This window comes from Megascapheus bottae, chromosome 3, assembly GCF_031878675.1.
Source record: "Megascapheus bottae isolate mThoBot1 chromosome 3, mThoBot2.hap1, whole genome shotgun sequence".
Lineage (NCBI taxonomy): Eukaryota > Metazoa > Chordata > Mammalia > Rodentia > Geomyidae > Megascapheus > Megascapheus bottae.
The window spans coordinates 32,223,220-32,226,634 of NC_143511.1; positions in this window are offsets into that span (position 1 = coordinate 32,223,220).

Sequence of the window (3,415 nt, forward strand, 5' to 3'; positions counted from 1 at the left end):
AACTCTGATATGTAGGCAAGACAAAATAACTATTTAGTGTCATCTGTAAGTGCAGGTGTAACCACAAATCATTAGTCCGGAATTAAAGAAACGTTTAAATAGCACTAAAAATCCCATGATTGGTGGGATAGGAAAAGATTTACACCAGAAATCAAATCCACAATCTTTAAGCTGGTTAACGATTTTAAGACTGTCCTTTGAAAACTGATCTAGATATTGAGACAGGCAAATGTATTTTAATTCACAGCAGTAGAATGTTTTCTTTATATGTGTGTGGTGGGGGGACGATTGAACTTAAGGCCTCAAATAAATCAAATCAAATCATGTTATGTGGTCAATGACTTGTAATATCTGACCCTTGGTGACATAGGGAGGATCATCTCGTATTTCATCCCTTATCCACATTCTCCAGTGACAATGGCTTGGATCTTTAACCATGCCGGGCTCCTGTCTTCCAACTTCTTCACTGGCTGGATTACTCTTTTTTACTCCCTCTCACCAACCCCATTACCTCTATTCATTGTTAGGCTCTTCGTCCCCGAGAGGAAAACCTTTTTTGAGTATCTACACTTAGATAACCTCTACCAAGTTAACTCACATATCCCTCATTTTGTGAAAAGTGCTTACCACACACTAAGTTAACAGCTATTTAGAAAACCATGCTGAATATCTATCTCCTCTGCTAGAACTTAAGTTGAAGAAGGAAGGAACACGAACTTTATTTACTTCCACGGCCTCAGGACCCACACCAACACCAGGTACAAACCGAGGATTCACAGGTACTTCTGAATAAATAACATGTTCAAATGTAGCAGGATAATTAAGTGTAAGAAGTTTGTACTCATGCGGCAGCTCTACGCCTTACAAGTTTTGTGACCAGATAAATTCTTTTTCAACATCCCATTGTCATCTCTTTTAAGATAAACTGAGGGGCTGGAGTTTGGCTTAGTGGTAGAGTTGCTTCCCTAGCACGAAGACCTGGGTTTGATTCCTCAGTACCACATACATAGAAAAAGCCAGAAGTGGTGCTGTGGCCACAGCGCTAGCCTTGAGAAAGTCCAAGGACTGTTCAGGCCCCAGTTCAAGTCACAAGACTCCTCCCCCCTCCCAAAAGAAAAGATAAAGTGAATAACAGAACCACAACATTGAAAAAGATGTATAAAGTTACTATTATGTGTGGGTAAAGAAATGAACTTTTGTCAGTTGTGGGGCTTGAACTCTGGGCCTGTTCTTCAACTCAAGGCTAGCGCTCTACTACTTTGAGCCACAGATCCACTTCAGGTAAGAAAACCAGTGGTTATTTGGAGATTTAAGAGTCTCACAACCTTTAGTGCCTGGGCTGGCTTTGAAACATGATCCTCAGATTACAGGTGTGAGCTACAAGAGCACCCAGCAAGAAATATACTCTTCACCTGATTGATGTAACTAACTCCTCTGTACATCACCTTTGCAGTAGCAAGTTTAAATTACTTATTTATTCTTTTTTATTTTTACTTATTTATTTTTTTTGCCGGTCCTGGGCTTGAGCTCAGGGCCTGAGCACTGTCCTTGGACTTTCTCAAGGCTAGAGCTCTACCACTTGAGCCTCAGCACCACTTCCAACTTTTTTCTATGTATGTGGTACCGAGGAATCGAACCCGGGTCTTCATGCATGCTAGGCAAGCACTTTAACCACTAGGCCAAACTCCCGGCCAAATTACTTATTTATTTTTTGTCGGTTGTGGGGCTTGAACTCTGGGGCCTGGGATCTGTTCCTGAACTCTTCAGCTCAAGGCTACCACTCTATCCCTTGAACCACAGGACCACTTCCGGTTTTCTAGTGGTTAATAACGTGAGATAAGAGTCTTTAGTGCCTGGGGTTAACTTTGAGCTGTGATCCTCAGATCTCAGCTGCCTGAATAGTGAGGATTACAGGTGTGAGCCACTGCGTCTGGCTAGAATAACAATTTCAAAACAGAAATAAATACATGGAATAGGCTTAGATGTCTGGAAAGCTGAAGTATTAATACTACTCAAGGGGTGGAAGTAGTAGGATACTGAGTTTGTGGCCAGCAGAGTAAAGTTAGTGAGATCTCAAAGACAAAAAAGAAACAATAGGAAAGAGTTTACCTAGTATGGGGTTCAGTCCCCATAAACTCCTACCAGAAAATATTAGAACACAGCAAAACCAAGAAGATAGCAAACATGCCGGGTGCCAGTGGCTCATGCCTAAATATTCAGGAGACTGAAATCTAAGAATCTTGAAGACAAATGCCAGTAGGAAAGTCCATGAAACTAATAGCAAAAAAAAAAAAAAAACAACAACCAAAACCTTAGGAGGCTAAGATCTGAGGATGAAGGTTCAAAGCCAGCCGGGGCACAAAAAGACCCTTATGGCCAATTAACCTCTAGAAAATGGGAAGTGGGGCTTAGCTCAAGGGTAGAGTGGCAGCCTTGAGCTGAAGAGCTCTGGGACAGTGCTTAGGCCGAGTTCAAGTCCCACGATTAAAAAAAAAAGGCCAGGATTTTGGCCTAGTGGTAGAGTGCCTCCGCACCGCGCTCCTACCTCAGTCCCGGACCCCAGCTCGCGCCCCTGAGCTCCGAGCCCCTGCGGCCTCACGGCCCGGCCCGCGCCCACCTCCTCAGACCGGAGGGGTCCTCGCGACCCCGGGACCGCACATCAGCCCGCCCGTGCTGGACACCTACTCACCGTTCAGAGAGACGAGCGCCGTCACCCCTCAACCGGCCGTTGAAGCACCTTCAGCGGGCTTTCCAGAAGGTACTGCCGCCGCCGCCGCCGCCGCCACTGCACCCTTTAAAAAGAACCCCTGGGTCCGGAAATTTGGCCTAGTGGTAGAGTGCTTACCTAGCACACACGAAGACCTTGAGAAATGTATAGCCTTAACTGTAATTCCCAGGATAGCAGAAGTGACTCCATTTTGTGTAGCAGCTGCAGTTTAGTCATAAAAAGAAATTGAAAAATAACCAGCAAGATGTTCACGGTCAGGATGACCGAGAACTGAAATTGTATAAACAGGATAAGGAGTAGGATAAGGAGCATGTGAAAAACATGTTATGACCAGAAGAAGGACACGTAAGCCCTTCTCTAGCCAAAAAGGAAAATTCCACTACTGCCCAGAATAAACCCCCAGCCTCATTTGAATTAACCAATCCCTACCCTGTAACCATGCTTCTGCTTCTGTAACCACGATTCAGCTACCCATAAATACTCCCCTCTCCCCAGCCTCGGCGCGCAAGTCTTCTAGGAGACTTTGTTGCCCCGGGCGCCCGTGTACCCAAATAAACCTCTTGCTGTTTGCATCCGACTGCGTGGCCTCGTTGTTCCTTGGGAAGGGTCTCCTTCTGGAAGACGTCCCGCTGAGTCGGGGGTCTTACAACCTGGGTTCAACTCTTCAGTACCACATACCTAGAAAAA